We start from the raw sequence: 21,404 nt of genomic DNA on the forward strand, positions 1-21,404 counted from the left end.
AGTTCATTGGCACTTCTAATGATACTGAAAAATATGTTTCAAAAAAGTCGTATATAATTTTCAATCTATATAAACACTAAAAAATTATTCTTCAAATAAAAGTTAGGTATTTTATATAAAACTCTGGCAACACTCTCTGCAGTCGGTAGCATTCTAAACAAACAAAAACAGTTTTTATTACCTTTTGCACGCAAGTCGATATACTGAAACCAAATATTTGGCACTATAATACACAACTATTATCAGATCTGTAAGAATTTTGATGAGCAGATCACGTTTATAGCTAGAAATTAACTTCACAATCAGTTGATAACGTGGAAGAATTTATTTAACACCAAAAACCATGAGTGACTCAAGAGAGCGCAATAAAACTTTCACTGAACAACCGTTTTTTAAAGAGAGCGAGAAATGAGATTTACAATTTAATAACGGCAGAAAAAAACACCAATAAAATCAAATGCTTTTCTGAGGTCAGTGACGGTAATTTGCTGATAAATTTATCATTTCGAAAAGCGTTTGAGAATGTTGTATTTACCACAACAATTTTATTTATTTGAATGCGTAGCGATTGGTTGGACATAAGGAATTCGCGAACGCGGCTCACTTGATTGACTGCCACAGAAATCAATCGAAGCGCAACGAAGCAAAAGAGGCACTGATTTCTAAACAATAGCAAGAGGCCGCCAAACTGCAACAATGTAGGAATGTTTATGTTATAATATATATATGCATGCATGTGGGTGTGCAGACAGATCACTTATACAAGGCAATCAAAGCAATGCAAGCACACACGCACATATGCACAGCTATCATATCTGACATTTACTCAGTCTAGACTCTAGACTTTAGAGAGGCAATCAAATCACAATAGAAATATTTCAACACAAAGAAATCGAATCTTTGGTAGACAAAAAGTATTGACATTGTATACACACTCACATGTTTTGGCTGCTAACTCTTGTTGATTTCTAGTACTTTATTGATACTTGCTTTCTCCGCACTACGTCACACTATAAAAAGTGTCGAAAACCACAAAATCACTTAGCCGGTGAGATAATTGTTTAGTCACACGTCAGCCAAAGTATTTTCTGTTCCTTTTTTGTAAACACAAGTCGCACGTATGTTTGTTTTGTGCGCACACATTCGACGCGTCAAAAAAGTCACACGTCGACGTAGCCAAATAATATGTGAGTACACGCGTACTAGAAAAGCGGATAAGTAATTACAAGTTAATTACTTGGTAATCGCACATTTGTTCGCGGCCAGAAGTGAAAAACTGTCTAATTTTGTGAACTGTCAAAGCGCACAGGCGACCAAAATGAGCGCAACTGACTAACGAAATGTCAATGAGAGTGGAAAGAGAAAAGCAATGAGAGAAAAAGAGTGGGTAAAGAGCCGCTGGACTCACTATATACATATATATTTACGTTCTCATATGAATAAATGTGTATAATTTGTTTGAAGTACTTAGCGGAACAGTGGGTTGTGTTATACATTTTTCTATATTAAAAGAATGAGTGACTAAAATATAAGAGTGTATCTGTCTTAAAAGGCTAAAATAAATATATTTCGGAGAAAAATATTATTTGTAAAGGCACTAAAATTGTGTCTTAAATAAAAATATGCTATTAAGGCGACTCTGGCAAAACCTTTTTTATCTGCTTGAATATAGTAAAACGCTGTACGCGAATTTTCTACTGGTTTCTACTCTTTTGGCACTACCGCCGTGGGTCAGTCTGGGCTGAAAAAACAGAACTTCGCCAGTTACCACTTTTTTTCGCAGGGTCACATCAGTTGCATAACCGAAATCAAGTGCGCTCTTGCTTCCGTTGTACAGCCATGGGTACTACACCCGTAGGACGATTTCGCTAGAGCACCATCTTCCATGCGAATGACTCACCAGCACATTCGTTGAATTTTTATGCCCTTAACTATATCCATAGCCCCGTAAAGCTCATACAGCTCCTGGTTCGATATTCATCGCCCACACGGACGCTTCCTGAGAACTTGCTCTGGAATAACCTTTACAAATCGTGCAAATTTATTAACAAAATTATGGTAAGATTCGCATGGCGCGCTGCAATCATTCACACAGTGTCCTCAAAGAAGCCGTATAGTGCGCACCACATACGCCATTGTTGCTTTTATGGTAGACCTTGCAACAGGATCTTAGTTAGAGGGCTTACACAATCAAACTCGTACAAGAATTGAAGCCGAACGATCAACAAGCTCGTCCTACGTTCGGTGAATTGAAGCAAAACGAGATGGCCTTACACAATCAAACTCGTATAAGAATTGAAGCCGAACGATCAGCAAGCTCGTCCCACGTTCGGTGAATAGAAGCAAAACAAGATGGCCTCTGATCCCCAATTTTCACAAGAAAATTTTGTTCAGCGATGGAGCTCACTATTGGTTGAAGAGTACGTTAATAAACAAAACTGTCACGTTTGGAGGGATGATAATCCACAAGCCATTGTTGAGACGCCGTTACATCCTCAAAAAGTTGGTGTTTGGTGTGTTTTTCCCATCATCATTGTTCTATATTTCTTCAAAAATGAAGGCGGTAAATATTGTTACAGTCATTAGGAAATGCTATAGAGCCATGATTAATGACTTTTTCGTGCCGGAGTTAGAGGATTCTGATGTTGACACGCTTTGGGTCCAACAAATCGGCGCTACATGCCTTATAGCCAAAGACATTTTCAATTTATTGATAGCAATTTTATAAGATCATGCGATTTAGCACTGCTGGACAATTTTTGTGAAGTCACTTGTCTTTGCAGTTAGGACAATTCACTTGTTGGAAGGAAATATTCGGTGCGTTATTACTGACTCACGTCTCTGTGAACAGTGGTCGAAAATTGGACCTCCCAACTGGAATTTATTCGTATCAGCCGTGGCGGACACTCCCCCAGAAACATAATGGCATACCTTTATCATTCTAATAATCCTAAATTTTCAGCCATAATATCGTTTATTTCTTCTTCATAAGCAAAGTCTATAAAATCGTCGTTTATTAAGGAAGTTTTAGAAATATGTATATTGATTATATCGGTTAGTATACATTTTGAGGAAGAAATTCATGTCAAAAAATCTGAATTCCAATATTTTGGAACATGTGAATATTCACATATTAGAAATAAAATAACTTTATTGCCTTGCAAAGCACAGTATTAACACACTGTGCGCTCTAATTATATACTATATACTAGACGTAGGCATATTAATCCAGATATGTAAATCACATTAAGCCGCTTAAAGCTAACCATGAAATTGTGTATCAAAAATGACAGTGGGGGAGTTGTAAAAGATCTCGTAACGAAAGCAGAGCGTAAAAGAGAGTACAATTGAAAGAACGACAAGCAAGAGTAAAAGCTCAGAAACTGAGCGCATAAAATATGCTCCGAGTACTCAATGTTTGCGCAAACTGTCTATGAGGTTTGTGCAAGTTTAAACGGTTTGTCCAACTACTTCAACAGTCCGCAGCCTTCGGCTGCCAGCAATGCATTTTTGTTGTACTTATATCTTGTATTACTCAAAATGAGTCAGTCATAATATTTACCTAGAACTTGTGTGGCATTGTTGACGCAAACGCGGCGCGCCACCGCAACGCATAAAACCAGTCCCACCGGCTTTATATGGTGGCACGTTGGCACGATGGCAATGTGATGTACTATATGTGTGTTTTATTTGCCGGCAAAGTTTCGTGTATCTGCTGTCTAAATCTATGCAAAGGCGCGAGCGTGCGCATGTAGACTATACTACTAGACAAGCCACATCGCGACAAGCAATACAAAGTGCAAACGAACACGCATTAACATTGGCTTTGGGTCAAGTTTAATTGCTTGCGGTGTGGTTGAGGCACACGACGCTATTTATGGTTTGATAATGATTTTGTTGTTGTAGTAGCTAATAGCATGCATGCAAAAAAGCGGCTATTGGAAATGTATAGAAATGAAATGAAAATTGGAAAAATTATTTGAGAGAAAATTATGCAGATTTTGCTGACTTTTGAGCGTATAAATCGCCCGGTTGAAATCGATTTGAGATTAAAAAGGAATTATATGTCATATACATATGTATATATCGCATGTCGTTTGCAATTGATTAAATTGTGTGCAATACTGGTATGTAACTTTCAATTAGCACACACAAACACATAGACTGACTGCCGTTACTCATTTTCATAACGCTCGCTCATGCCAGCTGCATTTAGTACATACCGGATGTGGCCGCTTGAGCTGTACAAAACGGTTTAATTAAATTTGCACTCAATTTTTTATTATTTCAAATTATTTTTCTGTTTGCGGCCGGCAAGCAATTTGTTTAGAGCGCATGCGTGCGTGAGTTAAGTGCAATGTTACATGCGATGCCATGCAAACTATTTAATGATAACCACATATAATTGACTTTGTTGCTGATTGCGCTCGATATTTTATAGAATGCAGATAATTGAACGATTTTCGCTTTCAACGATTGTAGTTTTTATTGTTTGCTCTCTTTTATTAAAAGAAAATTAGATAATTGGCAGTAAAAAAGAGTGAGATTTTGTAAAATTAGCAGATTTCTAAACCCGTTCTAACAACTTTTGGGTTGAATATCGATGTTTGATTATAAATGATTTTTGTATTGCAGTGAAATCTCTCATAAGAGGAGGCTACTGGTACCAGCTTTTCTGTCCCGTTAGTAGAATTGTCGGCTTAATAGAGTTGTCCACACATACAATCTATTATTATTCTCAACAAACATCAAAATGGTCCGACCAATGTGTATGGTTAATGTTGTTGTTGTTGTAGTGGCAAACTTCTGCCGGATTGACAGTCCTAGACCAGCTAAAAATCTGGGTCCATTCCGGTTACGTAGACCCGAGTGTTGTTGGAACGACGTATAGTTAATGAATATGTCCGCTTAATAGAGTGTACGTTTAATAGAGCGTCTGTTTAATAGAGTTTTCACTGTATTCATAATCAGGTCACAGCCCAACAACTCAAATGAAATAACTGGGAGCAGTCACGCTTTATTGAATATATGTATAGTATATTGTAGAGGACTTAACTCTCCGTTTTCTAACTACAGGCGCTGTTCTCACAACAGCTATGGATAAGCACTCCATAAATTTCTTACGTCTTAAAAGATGACCGTGACTGATTGTTTTTGTGAGAAATAAAAAAATTTGATTTAGGGTTTTCAAACCATTCATGTTCTTCGTAGGAGATTATATTTTTACAATGAAACTTTTAGATATCAGGGAATATATATATTGGAGACGTTAATATCGAAAAGGCGAATTGGTACCAGAGATATCGAAAGAGCGGTAACGGAGTTTATCAACCTCTCTTACGTTTAAGTCAACTCACTTGGATATGATGGATTCCACCGATACATTCGTTACAAAAATTATATTTTTGTAAAAAAAAAATCAATATCTCAAGAAACAGAGGGCAGCATCTTATTTGCTAAATTTGTGTTCTGTGAATTTTCAGCTTAAGTTAAGAGCTCTGTAGGCCGGAAAGATCATACTGTCGTCCAGAAGCGAGTCGCTGACCAGCGCCTGCTCCGTTTACATGAGGCCCACTGGTACAGTGCTAGAACGCAAGACGGCAATGGAGATCCAGCTCGAGCCTATTCCGATGTGAGCGTGGCAAGAGTACTCTCTGGCTTGTTCATTGACTTTGCCGTTTGCCGTGCAACCTATCTTCATACCTTCGACCCATTCATGAAAAGCTCAATACGCCACTTCTTCACTGACTCTGCCCCATCCGCGAATCTCCTAGCTTGAAGAAGTCGAGTTTTTCGGCGTGCCCATGGTCGTACGCTTTCTTAATCGTTTCAGGTTCCTTAACTCAAATATCCGCTGTACGGACCAGGCCATAGGCACACTAAGACCATAAACAGGAGTTTTCTGCAGAAATATTTTATATCTTAATAAACTGGCAGGCGGTTATTCAGTTAATTGGACATAAACTGGAGAGATTTTATTGCAATTAAATTTAAAAAAAGTTATTTCAGTTGTGGATACGAAGATTTCGGTATTGTAATTACATTTAAATTTACATAGCACTCATTATTTCAACATAAATTTTATAAAAAAGCATAATTTGAAAGCTGCTTTCAATGCAAGCTGCTTCCCGCGTAGTTTTAATAATCACAACTCCATTATCAATTGCATAAGTTGAAGTTCAAGTTCCGCAAACTTTCTTTATTTGCGCCATATCTTATTTAATTCCACTTATTTTCGACATTATTTGCTCATATTTCGCTTATTTACTCATTCAAAAGTGGATTCACTGCCACTTCAGCGCCATCGCACGTTCTCGCTCGCATGCAACTTCAATTCAAGTGCCGACGCCGTTGTCTGATCGCCCATCTTTCAGCATAAAGAGAAGAAAAAAACTGTTAGCTCGTTATTGATGCACAACGGATCAAGTCGGAATACTAGCCGGCTCGTGCAACATACATAACAACTGTCTACCAGCACGATTTATATAGCCGCTAGATTACGCTATACATACCGTTGTCTCACTACCAACACCGACTGCTTTCGCAGCGTCCCAGCTTTTGCTAAAAATATGCATTTGTTTCTGCTTGTTCCACTTGTTGTCGTTTTTTGCAAATTTGTACTCAACTTTCGGCAGTGCACTTTGCACTCTTAGCCAGCTTAGTGCAAGAAATCGGCGGGTTGCTTGCTGCAGCATTTCCGGCAGCCGAGCGACAGGCGACGGCGCAAATGCGCCAATTTGTTAAGCACTTCCACTGTGCACTCTTGCCTCGTTTCGCATTTGGCAACATCCTCCGTCATTCCTCTGAAAACTGTAGCTGTATTTACGCTGCTTTGCGGTGCTGCGACATTTGCGCTCGTCAAACAAAAAACGCATCTACTCAGCGCCATATTAGTGGCAGCGTCTTTGTGCTGCTCTTGCTACGGATCCCGCGACCAAGTGGCACGTATATATTTGTTCAACGCCACGCCTGGCGTGTGGTGCAGTGCGCAGTGAGGCGTAAGTGTGAAAAATGACATTTTTCAATGGTGCACTTGCACCGCTCGCAGACCGCTTGACACCTGCTCCATCAACGCGGCTACCAGCACTACATACACAGACTGTGCAATAAATGTCGTAGCGTTGTCTTTGACTGCTGCTCTGCAAACTTTTCACTCGCAAAGAATATCGCTAAAGATGACAAAGCTGCGCTTTATGTCCCATTAGCTCGCCAGTAAGGCAACGCTGGACTTTTTGTCAGCGCTGTGTAGCAGCACGAACGAAATTTCGATGATGGATGGTTGGTCGAGTGTCAGTTTTTCGAGTGGAAGATAAAATAGAAAAGAGAGAGAGAGAGTACTGGTATGGATGGACAGTGAAAAGACTGCAGTATACTGACTTAAAGGAAGAAATCATATTTTTTGCGATTAGTATAAGTATTGTCCAAACGGCAGAGCATAAACTCTTCATAATAGAGCCGTCGAGATGAGTGAAATACGTTTCAACTGATGGTGTATGCATCCAGATTTCGATAGCGTAAGCGAATAATACCTACGTTTCCACAATAGTTCGGGTTCCGTATTCCAACTACAGAATCTATAAAACTGGATCTTGTAGAAGAACTTTTGTAATCGAGAAGGGTTCAGGGTTACATACATATGTATGGTATATTCGACCAAGAATCGGACACTCGGCAGTAATTACAGAATCAGACTTTTGGTCTGATTGTGAATACGATATCAAGAGTTCTAGAACTCTTTCCACGATAGTCCGGGTTCCGTAATACAGTGGTAGTAGTAGTGTCAAGAGCTTTAGGTTCTTGGTGCCGGCAAGTGATAGAGAGCGAAGGTTATGTGTACAAAAAAGATTATTTGGACCATCTGACTCAAAGTAGAGTAGAGCGGAGTTAAAGTTGTTTAAAAATGTGAGGCTAATCATCACCATATGCAACATTGTGGCTCAGAAGGAACTATTGAGGGTTATAAATCCGTAACTGTAGACGATTTCGTCTAGTTAGTAAAGCACTATTGGACATCGAAGAAGTGACTTCAACATTCAAAGGACGAGTTTGAGACCAAAAGAGTCTTAAAGCCAACTAGAGTAGCTTTGGTCTTTGAAGAATAAAGTTCTTTGTATCTTTCATTGAAAGATAAAGTTCTTTCGCGATTAATCAAAAGTGCTCCTAAAGTCAATTAATATATGGTGTTCCGATGTGGGAAGACATATTCTCGAAGGCTACATATATGAATCTTATGACAAAGATAAAAAATTCTCACAATTCTTCTTCAGTGAATACATGGCGCTCCAGCTTAGAAAACGATTACGCACAATAAGGCTGTGAGTTCGGTAAACATATTCTCGAAGCCTATATGGATATTAAAACATTGGCGATGCCCAATATTACCAGAAATAAAAAGTCCTTCACAATGAACAGAAAATTCTAATCATTCATTCTTAATTAATATAAAGAGTTTCAGCGAGGAAAATACAACCTTCCATGCAGATGTGGTTTCGGAAGACATATTCTTGAAAGCTTTATGGTTCTTATGACAGAGATAACAACTCTCATAATTCTCCTTCAATGAATATATGGCGCTTCAGCGTTGAAAACGATAAAATAAGACGAGGTTATGGGTTCGGCAGTCATATGTACTCTACGAAGAATGTTCCATATATTCTTAATGTATTGATAATGTCGAATATTACTACAGATAAAATAAGTACGAAACGATTTTAATGTCAATGCTGATACCGAGATAGTTTAGAAAAATGGTATCTTGAGTCTATGGTGACTAAGTGGGCGAAGAGTTATTTATTCATGGAAAAGGTGGAGACCCAATTTTCTCGAGTCTATGCTGACTAAGTGGGCGAGAGTTATTCATGGTTGAAGAAGAGGCCTGATTTTTTGTTAAAACCAGAAAGGGATTAACGTCACTTGGTACCTCGAATTAGAATTCACAACCGTGAATTCGAATAAGATTCCTCAGGCGGTTTTAAGAAGCAGCAAACTTGGTTTCTGAAAACAAGAAAGAACGAACGCTGTTTAACTGTTGAAGTGGGCTGAGTTGTACTAGCACGCATTATTACAACTCAACCGACTCAAACAGTTGTAGCAACAATTAAACGAATAAGGGTGGGTTTAATGTAGAATAAAAGCAGACAAAACTGAACTCAATTTCCACACAAAGTGAACTCAAGTTAACACTTTAGCCAATATTGCTTCCAAATTCCAAAAATACCAAAAATACTTCTATCTACTCACTTGAAATCCAAGCAATTGTGATGACGATTACAATCGTGCTGACAACTGATTGCGCTGAACGAATGGAGAAAACCAACTGACGCACCAATCAACTGTGCATTCAAGCAATTTAATCCAACTAAAAGCAAATAAAGTGAAGAAGGAAAGAGTGGACGACCAGCGTCTGAGTGCGCAACTTGTTGTGGCACATAGAAACAACAACACAAACAAACGCACGCCAATACAGTGGCGCAGCTGTTGCCACAATTTCAATGCAAAAAGTTGGCAAACGCATTAGAAGTGGCAGGCCAAGTGGGTGAGTCGGTGAAGTCAAAAAAAAAAATAATAATAATAAAAAAAAGAGTGGCAAGCCAATGTGACCATCCAATACGCTTAGACTTAAACCGACTAACAGCAATCGCGGCGCCAGCGTTGACAGCTGTGTTGCCAACATATTTTGCGCTGTGGCACGTGCTGATAATCAGTGGCAATATGTTGGCGTATTTAGTAGCGACAAGCGGCAAGCGACAAAAACAACTGTAAGCAAATGAACAGCAAAAGACAGCGTAAGCGTTTTGCAACATTTTGTGTAAGAAACACAGACACACATGCATGAATTTAGATGCTGCGAGCAGCAAGCTGTTGTAAACTAATTCGAACTAGATACTAACACAACGGCAAATATATAGGACGGAACATATACATGTATGTATGTATTTGGCTGCTTGCGCGCTTAGCGAACCGGAAGTAGCGCCAAATAGCGCTTAGTTGGGCATAAAAGTTGCCGTACATACACTAACACACAGACAAAGGCGCAATATGTGTGGCAAATGCCGGCTATGCATTACGCGCCAAATGTTCGTTCAATACTTTTCCGCCACACTAATAGTTGTTTGAAAAGGATTTTAACGTGCGGAAAAACTTGCACCACACAATTTTCAAATAGTTTGCGTTTGTATGTGTGTATATGAGTTCGTAAGTGTGCACGTGTGTGTTGAATGTGCCTCACGTGCCCATGCTTGCGTAAAAGCTTTCAACGACTCACTTCACTTTGGTCACACATGTGTTGGCCAATAATCGAACGAGTGAACATTCATTGGGCAGCACGCACACTATGTCGAAGTGCGCTGTAAATAATCACGTTGAAATTTATGACATTGCCGTAACAGTTGGTGTCGATTAAGCGGCGCCACCAATGAGCCATGCAACTTTGTAAGCGTGTGCATTTTCTAATGCGCTTTTCCGTGATATTTATCGCCTTCATTGTGTTGCGCTGCTGCTGGATACTGGAGCTACTTTGGAAGCTGTTAAAAGCTGAAGTAAGGCGCTTTAGATAATTTGGAATGAATTTAACGGAAAGTCCTGCATTCAGCATATCTCAATATATAGTACTACTGTGGGCAAAAATTGTAAGCCGTTTTTAATTTAAATCGGGAACGCGTTGACGATGAACTACGTACAGGATGGCCATCAACATCAACTTATGATCAAACACGTCAATAAAATAAAGGAACTGGTGCTTGAGAAACGACGATTAACAGTTAGAGATCTGGCATCGTTGGAATATCGGAAGGATCAGTGAAAACCATTTCGAAGATCATTTGAGCCTAAGAAAAGTGAAAGCACGAATGGTTCTAAAATAACTAAAACTTCTCGAAGGACCGCGACGCGTTAACGACTGTGAAACAATGCGTTCTGATCACCAAGATGTCATGAAACATATTATTAGTGGCGATCAGTCTTGGATCTATGCTTACGGCCCGGAAACAGACCGCCGAATATCGTGGCAAAGTTGAGCCGAAGCCGAGCAAACCACGAAGTGGCTAAACCTGAAGAATATTGTGAATCAGGCAACTTTCATAACTTAATTTTGAAATATGAGTCCTTGCCTTATCATGGTAAAATCCCACTTGGTGAACCGCAGAAAACGCCGGTAACCACCTTTACGGCCGATCGAACAGTTTTCACGTTCTTTGAAGCTGGTTACACGCATGAAGGCCAGTTTCCAGCAATCTTTGATCTCTGGACTACACCAATGTAATCATGTTCTTTAAAAACTGCTGTGAGCTAGTTTTACATACACGCTAGTTGGCCGCAGGGATCAAACTCAAGTGAATAGCTTTTTAAAACCCAACATGTCAGGCCGACTCATGGAGTCTTTTGAGAAGCCTAATGTCTCGACTATCTCACGTATTTTCATTTGGTGGCCTATAATTACAAGACTGTGGATTTTGGAAGGTTAACGAAGAAGGTTACACGCGTGAAGTCCACTATTTTGTCCAACATCAGATCTCTGGATTATGCCAATGGATCCGTGTTTCGTCAAAGACTGCTATGAAGTGGTTTTACAGTCACACTTCTTGTCCGGAGGGAGCAAACTCCAGCATATAGCTTTCTAATGGCTAATATTTCATGCAGAATATGATCCTTGCAATCTTTTGAGTTGCCTATTTTCACAGTTATCTAACTAATTTTTAATGACGGTCTGCCAATACGAGATTGTGGACTTTTGTCACATTCACGCTCTTCGAAGAAGGTTACACGAGTGTAAACCACTGTTTCATTCAACCCCAGATGTGGATTATACCAATGAATCCATGTTTCGTCAAAGACTGCTCAGCATTTGTCTTACATAAGCGCTAGTTGTCTCAAGAGGAAAAACTTTAGGCTAAATATATGACCCATGAAGTATTTTGAGAAGTCTATTACCTCTTGTCTTGCGCATCTATATTTGGCGGTATGTCATTAAGAGATTATGGACTTTTGTCGCGTGTTCCTCAATGGAAGTCGTTTTTATCATTTTCATGGCTGATCAAACAAAAACCGACAACTGTCCAGTGGAAACTTCTAAAACAAATTTTTGACGCCCTCCATCGAAAAACAAGTGTTCAACGGTCCTTACTATTGAGGCTATCTATTGAATTGACGGACTGCCAGATCGAGTTTGTATATTTTTATCATGCTAACCTCCATTGTAGTCGTCTTCGGAACAACAGAGCTTGGCCAATCAAAAACCGACAGCGGCAATCGGAAATTCTTTTAACAAATTTTCGACGATCTCCATTGAAGAAGAAGATTCCACATATACAGCTCTCCAGGAGCTATTTGGGTTTTCGTGAGCGGGTTTTCACAAATTTATTAAGAACGTTAATATCAATGCCAGCAACTTCGCTGCTTAGGTATTTCAATAGCAGCCTTGCAAAGCCAGACAATAAAGGAGGAAGTGACAGATATTGAGAAAAAGAAAAATTATTTCACACTTCTACTCAATTGCATAGTATAATAAACTTTTATCATAAAAATCAGATAAAAAATCTTTATGTGACTCAATTTAAACTTCTTCCCTTTAAAGAAAATCTATTTTTTATTTGAAAAAAAAAGTGTCATACCTTACTGGCTGGCAGCTCAATAACTTTTAAGCAAATTACATATTTTTCATCCTTTCGCTGTTTCCATAACTATTACAGTATACCTAACAAGCGCTAAACTCATTTCCTGTTATCTTTTCTATCATCTATTTTTTAATATCTAATTTGAAACCTTTCGACATTATTACACTTTTAACGTTTGAAAGTTATCAAAGAAAGTGGTGACAGGGTAAAAGGCTTACCTTCTCTTCTTACTCTTATTGTCACCCGCATTTGAAGTTTCGCTCAGCAACTAATTAAATTCCATTACGCTTATATTGAGAAAAAATGCTCAATGAAAATTAGCAAGCACTGTAAGCTTAACGGGAAGTTTAAGGCGTTATAAAGGTGGAAGGGAAAATGTGATTAAAAGAAAGTTATAGCCTTAGTTTTAAAAGACAGTAATAGCATTCAAACACTGTATCGCCAGCGTGAGATGAGAGCAGTACAAAGAAAAAGTCATACAAGAAATTTGTCAGTTGAAAAAAATTACCCATAAAGGTGGGGTGTATACGAAGACTATAGAGAGTCTATTCGGTGCCGTTCGCAGCAACTCAGATTGACTTATGGAACGCCTTGGCGCATTTAATGTCAAGATCTTAAATTGAAAGCAAGAACTGAAGCCGCTCGACCCTCCCAAACGGTATCACATCGCTCTATGGTCTTTGAAAAAGTTCTAAGAAGATCCAACGCATTCGAGCCAAATTTTGTTCAGCGATGAGCCCCATTTCTGGTTCAATGGGTGTGTAAACAAGTCAAATGGCCGCAGTTGGAACAAAGAGCCAACTGAAAAGATTTAAGTGCTGCCATTGCATCCAGAAAAAATAACGGTTTGGTATGGTTTTTAGACCGGTGAGAATATATCCGTCAATGCCGACCCTTATCGCGAAATGATAAACGACTATTTGATGCCTGAAATTGAAGCTCGTGATCTCAACGACATTTGGTTTCAACAAGACGGCGCCACTTCCCATATATCGCTTCAATCAATGGATTTATTGAGAGAACTCTTCGGCAAGCAGATAATTTCACGTTTTGGGCTGATCGATTGAAGACCGAGATCGCGTGATATCACAGCATTAGACTTCTTACTGTGCGGATAAGTAAAGTCTAAAGTCTATGCGAACAATTACGCTTCAATTCAGGACTTGGAGCAAAATATCAGTCATGTCATTCGCCAGTTACCAGTCGAAATGCTCGAATGAGTCATCGAAAATTGGACTCAACGGATGGACCATCTGAGCCATAAACCTCGAACGAGTCATTGAATATCGTACTCAATGGATAGACAAACTGAGACGTAGCCGCGGCCAACATTTGAAAGAGATAATCATCAAAAAATAAATGCCAAAGAATGTGCTTTCGAATGACAATAAATATTCCCCATTAAATTTGAAGTTTCTGTATTTTTTCTTTAAAAAAGTGGGGAACCTCGATATGGATCAGCCTTTATATTGATTCCTGTCCAATTTCAACAAAAATTTGATAATTACTAACAAGAGACATGCAAGAACAATGCATCACGGGAAAAAGTCTAAAACAAGTCAATGCTCGAAAAAAATGCAACACGTCAAAGTACCGTAAGCTGAAATGTTGAATTTAGCTGAAAAATTTCATGCGCTCACTGAATATTTTATTACGGAATTTTAGCAAGCAGCAGCTAGCAGTCAGTGTAGAAGGTGTGCCAACAATAGTGCAGTAAATGCCGCCTGGAAAAGGGGGCGGGGATTACTGCAATGGCAGTGCACGTGGATGCGTGCAAAGCGTAGCGTTTGCGTTGCAGCTACTGTAACTACTCATGTGCAAAGCAGCAGGCGACCACAGCAGTCCGTGCATGGTTGCTCCTGCATTCAAACGTGATGTGGATTTACCGAAAATGCGAGCGGCGGAGAGCGCGGAGTGCTGCGGCGGCTAGTGGTCAACCTGCTCGAAAACGCACAATTGAATGGTGAATCGCTCGAACGTATGCGAATACAATTCGAATGATTGCTCGGAGAGAATGGCACAAAAAATGCAAAAAAATGCATGAAAAACGCATAAAAAGGCATAGTGAAGTCGTACAAGCGGAAAAACGGTAGAAAAAAAGGTTAAGTAAGAATGTAATAAGTGAGTTGCATGAAAAAGTGCCATGTAAATGTTTGTGTCGGAAAAAAAGTATTTGAGCGAAATTCAATAAAAATGTAAGTAAGAAAATTTGTTTGCTGTAAAGGAGTACAGGAGTAAAGGAAAGTATTTTACCGACGCGCTTTATTACGGGTAATTCGAGGAGTTGAATTACTTTCTTTTTTTGATTTTTATTTTTTTTTTTGAATTTTTCCTTTTTAAATGTCACTACGAATTTCAATTTAAATTCCATGGGAAACACACAATTTTGCGGTGGACCATAAAAACTGAATGAGTTAAATGAAACAAATGAATAATAAAATGAAATCGCTGCCATTTTAAGTGACGCGCATTGTCGCGCTCCATAAATCATTTTCATTTGTTATACGCTGAAATTTCACAAATTGCATGCACTTACACTAAACGCGGAAAAGTGAAAAGCGCAAAAGCGGAAAACGGAAGGATGTCTGAAATTTAAATTTGCACAAGAAAGCGTGGCAAAAAATGGTTGAGAGCATGCAGATGGACGTAGAAAAGCACAAAAGAGTTGTGGCAGTAAGTGTGAGTACTTAAGTATATTAACTGTCAGGCGAAAACTTATGGCGTGAAATTACCAAAACAATTAGGCAAATTATAATAAGCAGCGCAAGAAAATTATGAAAATAAAACAAATTAAATAAATTTAATAATAATGTTCATAAAGTGAAGAATTATGAGCGCATTTTGGTGATTTAATCATTTTACTAATGGATTGGCGAAAATGCGTTAGAAAAAAAGGAAATTTAAAGTAAACACAAAGGGAGAAAAAGCAGCTGAAGCTACAAGAGGAAGGCAGAACAAGCAAGGAGCAGATAATAGTGTTACACATAATACCTTTCAATAGTGTTTTCATAGCATAAAAAGATATTGAAGGCACTTTTTCAGGATTTTGATCGTTCAATTTGTATGGCAGCTATATGCTATAGTGGTCAAATCTGAATAGTTTCTAAGGATATTGTAGCAATATATTAGATCATAATACACGCCAAATTTCGGGCTGATATCTTATCAAATAAATGAGTATGTCATATAAGAATTTGAGTTGGATGGATCAGTTTGTATGGCAGCTATATGCTATAGTGGCACGATCAGAACAATTTTTTCCAAAATTATAGCGCTACTTGGGCGAAAAATTTATACCATTTTTCGCTAATATAACTTGTCAAATAAAAAAGTTTTCCATGCAAGGACTTGACCTTCGAGAGAGCAGTTTCTATGGCACCTATATGATACAGTATTCATATATCGGTGGTTCCGACAAATAAACAGCTGCTTAATGAGAAAAGAACTTGTGCAAAATTTCAGGTTGAAGAGCACAAAATATAAATAACAAAAACTAAACTCAAAATAAATAAAAATCAGTAAACATTAACGGTTTTTGTTAATAAGTATAGTTTCCTTACTCAGATAATGCTGATAGGCCTTTGAAACCTCCCTATATAGACAAGTGAGTTATTATATAAACCACAGGCTTAGGTTTACAGGTCGATCCTAAGAGAGATCTGACTTGGACAACTTAGTACGCCGGTCGTTTTTAACTAAATCTCATACATAATAGATCGTAAGACCTTTTCTAGCATGTAAGTGGTGTCTCCAACGAATAAGAAGAAGACCTTTACACGTCGACAAAACATTCACAAATTCGTTGAAGCGACCAATGCTAACTTCGACTATGTGTCTTGGTTCACCAAAGTTAAAACTGGCGTGATATTTTATCTTCAGCCTTCCAAAGGATAATGGAGGAGAAAGTGCTTGAATATTTCCACCTCACTCTCCTCCATACAACATTGACACAGGAGCGAGTCGTTGGCTTGTGCCTGCATTTCGAGGTTCATTGGTTCACTGCTAGAACGTAAGACGCCAATGGACATAGGATAGCTCTTAGACTTTGTAGTTGCCAGCGATTCCGCTATAAACAGGCACCGAAACGAGTCTGTTGAGGAAGTACATTAATTCTAGTTGTAATGAGGACAGACATCCCTTGAGTATCTACGAGCGCACAGTTAGCGAGACTGCACTTAGTAGCAGTACGTACATTTACTGCCAACTTAATAGATTTGGCACTTCTTAAAATCATTTTTCTTCTTAAAATTTCAACAAACCGTTCAAATAATATTTACCCAAAAGAGTGCAATTAAAGAAGAATATGCAAATATTTACTCTGATCTTTTACTCTGAATCCTGAAAAATATTATTGAAACAAGAAAAAGCATTTCGATTTAAAGAAAACTACGCAAAAAACAACCTAGCAAAGATCTAATCCTCAAAAGCAGCCAAAAACTACGAGCATCGGAACACATCCAGATTTCTATCCGATCAAGTTCAATATTCTAAAAGATACTGTGTTTTGTCCTTGCAACAACAACGAAAACGATTTCTTTGCTTCCAAATGGTTTCCGAACTGGTTTAGTGGCTATTAGCAAAGAATGGGTTCGAGTCTTGGCTTACAGAAATAAATAAGTTCCTATATGATTCTTATATATAAATATTCAAACGCAAAACCATCGACTTAGCAATCAATGAACAGCGACGCGCTCAGAAATTTTATACGCGCTTTTCTCAGTACCCAAAAAATGTTACCACAAACGTAATTTACTAACAAAAAACTACGCATTTCGTTTAACGGTACTTAAATTCTAATTTATAAGTCAACGTCAAACACACTCGACGTAGAAAAATCCGAAACAGCAACGAGTATATATTATATAAAGCGAGGCCCACAGGGTTTGCTAAGCATGAAAGCAGGACGATACGCGAAAATGAGCACAAAAATGGCGGCGCTACAAAACAAGGAAAATAAACTTTTAGTTGAAAAAAATGCGCACAACAGCTGTCAGTGTCAGCGCATAATTGAAAAGACAGACAAATGGACGAACGGAATTCATATTTTATTGTTGCACAGAAAAACGGAAGCGCTTAAACAAAATAAAAATGGCGCTAAAAAGGTAGGTGTGCGCTGGAAAAGTGTTAAAAACAAAATAAAAAAATAATAAAAAAAAAAATATAAAAAATTATTTAAAAAATAAATAAATAAAAAAAGTGAAAAAAATACCAAAAAAAATTATAGACTAAAATGTCTCAACAAAGAATATTGCGTCGAGAAAAATGAAGTGCTAACAAATGTTTGCATAATTCATAGGACTTTAAAGTTTTACGCGCGCACAAATGAATTATGACGCACACAGCGTTGCATTTTGGGTACATAAATGCGTTACCTTGCTTACGAAAGCACGAGGAGTGGCAACTCTAAGGCGCGTGAGGGAAAGGAAGCGCAAAAGAGCAGGTGTCACAAGCGGCAATGACGTGAAAAGAGACGAAGAGTGTGAGTGAATGGTTGTGTGAGTAGAATATTATATAGTGGTGAGCTATTTGGTAGCGCCACTTGCAGCGTTGCATTTGAAAAGTAATAAATGAGCGTCGTTATTTTTTATGATGTTGGCAAATTACTGGCGCTTAAAAGAATGTTTCCACACAGCAGTTACAAGGCAAGGCGACAGCAAGGGCAGACTTACAGCGAAATATTTTAAAACGATAAATATGTAGCTGTAATTGCGGCGCTGAGTGGAAGAACATAGTAGTACGTGAGAATATACATGAAGACCGCACTAAAAGAAATCTACTTAAAAAATAGTGGAAAAAATAGTTAAAATATATAAATTTTTTTTATGTATGAAGCAGGACTTGCAATTCACACCACGTAAGCTTAGTATACGTACCCTTCAATTTCAACATAGTGGAGTACGTCAGGTGTCACTCCTCCAAATAAATGAGTGTTCAACCTTTTCATTTAATGATGCAGAAAATGTAAAAATTACAACCAGTTTGCACTGTAAAAGCAATGTGAGTGTTATATTTTTCGGCATAATTTGGTAGAAAGTGTGAGTGTGGCATGAAATCAAAGAGCAAGTCTCCAAATTTTTGTTTGAATGCATAGAAGTTTAATGAATTGCCTAACTAATAGGTTTACTGACTTGCAAACATAATTTGGCAGTTGCCAAGGAGCAGTAAAATCGAAAAGCGCGCAAGTGGATTTGGATAAAAAAAAACACGAGAAAACGAAAGCTAATCTTCACCTTTATGTTTCTCCCACAAAAACTCTTCTGTACTCACCCTCATACCCAAAATTATTACATACACTTTTAAGCCACTAAAAGTTCCACCAAAAATACGTTTTTTATATCACTTTTGGAGACAGCATATTTCTTGCTCACTTTACAAAGTGCTCCGCTTCCCATTACTTGGCAGCGAAGCTTAACGAAAGCACAACTTTCACACACGTAAACTTGGTATGCCGTTATGTAAGCTTTGACATATTGCAGCGCACTGTAATTTTCGTGAATCTTTCGCACTTGTGTGCTTTATATCTTTATGATTGCTTTTAAAATTGGAAGAGTTAACACTTCTAGGTTTTGTAGAAATTATGTTTCTTGTTGAGTGAATTTAAAACTTTTAGCAAGCGTAACAAATTTTTAGAAGCATTTAAATCATATTAGCAACTTTTTTTATATGATGGAAATAGTGAGAAGAATTTGATCCATATTTCTTTCCCACTGTATTTTGATTAGACATGGATATTTTACGTTGAGGATACAGTTTGGACATCTAGTATTGAAAAGAGGTCCAGATTACTAGATTTCTCTACCCTTACTACTGTAGGTGGGGTGGTTGGAAAAGCACAGTGCTGCAATCAACCCTAACCGATCGGAACATTGAAGAGCTCAAGACACATATTTGTGGCGTAAACTTCGCTAAATCGCCTAATTTGCTTGAAAAATAGTAGAAAATACTGCGAAAAACCACATTCTGAGCCAAGATTGACGTTGTATTGAAAATATTATTCAAATAAAGCATAAATTATAGGAGAAGGCCTGTTTATCAAAGCTAGAGTTTGTTCTGAGAAATCAATGGTTTTAGGTTAGCTTATAGGTTAGGTAAATATGTACTGATTTTCGTGAAACCACGAACAAACCGACTTGGACAGAACTACTAAGTGCGAATCGAAAAGACGTCGTATATCTACAAAGCGCCTAAAGTCAGCCACGAATTTAGTGAACCAGCTAATATCTATTTAATATAGCAAATTCGCAGAGTTCGTAGATAGTATGGCATCCGAGATGCTTCAAACTTAGTCTGGCGGAAGTTGCATAGTGAAGGAGAAAGTGTATAGCTGTTTCCACCTCATCCCCCTTCATGTAACTTTGACAAGTTGTATGCTACACAATCGCTAGCCTCCCTGCGGCACGAAAACTCTAGATGGAATCGGGCTGATACAGTGGTATAGTAGTCAGTCGGGTCTACGTAACCGGGAAGCACCCGGATTTTTATCAGACCAATAACTGTGAACTCGACAGAATTCTGACACTACAAGAACAACACTGGTATAGTAGAGCGTACCAAACTATTAGTACCCACGGACAAGTTTCCAAGCACACTTGATGCTGAGGTCTATGCCATTAAAATTATCCTTCTCAGTGATAGTCAAGTGGCACTTCAGGTAATCACGACCATTGAAATCAAATCTGCAGTGATACTGAACTCTATAAGAATGTTAAATAAATGTTGCCATAGCCAATAACGAGCTACTAGCATCCCTGGGCATAGAGACAACAATATAAATGAGAAAGCCGAACTCCTAGCGAAAGATGCTGTAGCAACCTGTCCGATAGGTCCATTACCGTTCTACGATGGCGCTCCCACACTTTACGAAAGAAGCTGCAGAAAGAGCAAAGAGCTACTATAGAAAACGCCACTGGCAACAAGTGCCCGGACTGCGATAGACGAGATTGTTTCTGAGAGGGTTTGAAGCAAAATGGTGCAACGAACTAATCGCTCTTCCAACAAACAAGTTATACAGATTACTTCACACTACGGTGTCCTCTACACAGATTACCGAACTGTGTCGCTTCTGTGTCCAATGCGCAGAAACATCAGTTTACATACTCATAGATTGCTCTGTAATCGCAAGAAAAAGAAGTCAGGCAATCAGACAAACAAAAACGGTGAGAGAACAGATTACATACATTAGCTCAGAAGCTTTACTAAGCCGCTAAGGTTTGAATAGGAAAAGCGAAATTTTGTGACAATAGGGAGGGCAAAATAGATTCCATATTACAATGAATTCCTCAAAATTTGTTTGGTAAGGCTCTTGCGATCTTTATGTATATAGGAGTTTTTGGATAAAAAGGCCTAGCGGCGTTCTAAGCTGTCCAAGAGAGATCTCCATCAGGAACAACTTCTTAACATAATGTAACCTAGCCTATGCTCAGACTTTCTTTATAATAAAGTACGTGGCTGTTATTACAATTTTCAATAATTTTTTAAATTTCCAGTACTTTATGACCATTTTGGAAAGTTAATTTCTAGCACTTGGTATTATCCCCACAAATAAATATCCTTCAAACGAAATATCCTATAATATAATAGAAGCTAATGTGATATGTGAAGTTCATAAATTCCCTACTTCGTTACCACACTCTATTCAATAGTAAGACAATCTAATATTACTCAAATGGACAAGAAAGAGGAATAAACAACGAAGCACAGGGCGGATGTAAGATGAATAAAATTCCATGTGGAAGTAGGGAGTACATTCAAAATGTCAAGGAATACATTTATATTGTTTTACAGCAATTTGTT

At 38.2% G+C, this 21,404-nt stretch overlaps 1 protein-coding gene across 6 annotated transcripts in view; it reads right to left on the reverse strand.

Annotated features, from left to right (window-relative positions):
• LOC120779114 (calcium-transporting ATPase type 2C member 1) overlaps nt 1–21,404 on the reverse strand; it is a 182,783-nt gene that overhangs the window by 91,653 nt on the left and 69,726 nt on the right. For 2 of the 6 annotated variants that reach the window (XM_040111301.1, XM_040111300.1), the window contains exon 1: nt 182–631. The exons of 3 other annotated variants lie outside the window; for them this stretch is intronic. The gene's annotated coding sequence lies outside the window, so the exon portion shown is untranslated. Of the gene's footprint in view, nt 1–181; nt 632–939; nt 1,274–21,404 lie in introns of those variants that run through there. One more of the 6 variants, XM_040111302.1, reaches the window with a different exon arrangement.

Source organism: Bactrocera tryoni, chromosome 5 (assembly GCF_016617805.1).
Source record: "Bactrocera tryoni isolate S06 chromosome 5, CSIRO_BtryS06_freeze2, whole genome shotgun sequence".
Lineage (NCBI taxonomy): Eukaryota > Metazoa > Arthropoda > Insecta > Diptera > Tephritidae > Bactrocera > Bactrocera tryoni.